The following is a 1,763-nucleotide window of genomic DNA, read 5'->3' as shown; positions in this document are numbered from 1 at the left end:
TAATGTATTAGCTAGTTGGTCATATCACGGACTTCGATAGCAAAATCTTATTCCGTGGTACATGTAATATGACCCACAGACCAATGTACGGGTTGAAATCTACGTACGGAAGATGAAAACTTACCAACAATGACAGGCCGTAATCAAATCTTATTTATAACCATCTGTCATAATCATTTCATGCTAAGGTAATCTTGAAGTAGATAACGAGTGGTAAATGTATCGTGTTTTATGATGGAGAAAGCGGGTCAAAACATTAGAAATCATGCTACCATCTTTCCCACGTGTCTCATTTTTGGCGAGTATCTCATGACTATTAAACGAGTTTTTAGGTTAAACTTCAGGTTGTAACTATCGCAGTGTTGTACAAAACACAAATCAATCTAATAAAATATGAACTGCTGAGGTAGATAGGGATAGGGAGCGACGTTGGTAGCCTGCGCTATAATGAAAAACGCGTCGAATCGTCAAAGCTTTGGGAAATGAAACTAATAACGAACATGTGAAATACTACATGCATTCGTTAACGTTGTGCAAGTCTCGTCTCAATTTTTTTTAGACTTTAAGTTGGTCTGGTGTGTTTTGTATAAAATATACAGTAACTATATATATAGGAGCATGTGCTGGGGTAGATTGTCCCGAGAGATAGACGGACAGAACCAGACACCAGACACTGTGATATCCTACAGATCTATAAGTCAGCTGCCTATCTTCAGCACGTGCGTCAGATGGAAAACTTTTGTGCAAACAACCCAAGTTATTACTGAAAGTATCAAAGTTCAAAGATAGGATCTACAGAATTCACAGAACTCATAAAATGTTAAAAGTTAACAAATTCTTATGCAAAGCTGCGGGGTTTTAAAATAGCTACACGTGGTTATATTACTGCTACATGTAGCGACCATTTCATCCCCTAATTTCAGTTTGTACTTCATATACCACTTGTGTGTATTAACTCTGATGTATTTCATAGCGAATAAAAATGAAACAAATATTTTATTATTCTAATATACTTGATTAAATTTGAATGTTCGGCTAAATATATGATTGGAACCAAACCTTCGCCAGCTACAGGACAACAACAGGGAAAACATACAATAAAGCACTGCTAAGATGGATTTTTCCTCCAATTTTATGTCATTGTTTGTTATTTTAGCTGTACTCGTATAATAAGTTATGGAGAATGTAGTCCCAACATTTTAAGGTTTGCGGAGTTACTCCTCTTTGTATGGACCAAAAATACAAAATCAAAGAAGAGCAAAAGCAAATACAGATTTATAGCAAAGTTCAAGGTTCCTCTATGAACAAGAAAACTCCATTCGGTTTTTTATCACACAAAAAATGTTTTATTATTTTTTTGTGATAATCTTATGTAAATGTTAAAGAAAAAAAATGTAGAAACACGAAACTGCTTTTTAGGAAATTGAGAAAAAACAAGCATGGATGTAGCTTTCCATAGTGTACAGTTCAGATTTTTTTTAAACATTACAGTTAAAAATATTAATTTGTTGTAAATAATAGTTCATGGAATATTCACAGTAAAAAGCGAAAAAAAAATCAATAACGTCATAACATTAAGAAATATTAAAAAAATCATCAAAAGCAAACATATATGAAACTGTTTGATTACAGACGTTTTGCACGCGAGATATCGGTCTAAATCGTGTCTGCCTGGCACGCGTCATGTCTGCCCTGCATGCGTCATACCAGTTCACTTCCGGTGCAACAGCTGATTACAAATCACGCAGCATCCCATCCCCCCC

This window comes from Mizuhopecten yessoensis, unplaced genomic scaffold (assembly GCF_002113885.1).
Source record: "Mizuhopecten yessoensis strain PY_sf001 unplaced genomic scaffold, ASM211388v2 scaffold716331, whole genome shotgun sequence".
NCBI lineage: Eukaryota > Metazoa > Mollusca > Bivalvia > Pectinida > Pectinidae > Mizuhopecten > Mizuhopecten yessoensis.
Note: the sequence above shows the minus strand (reverse complement) of the source record.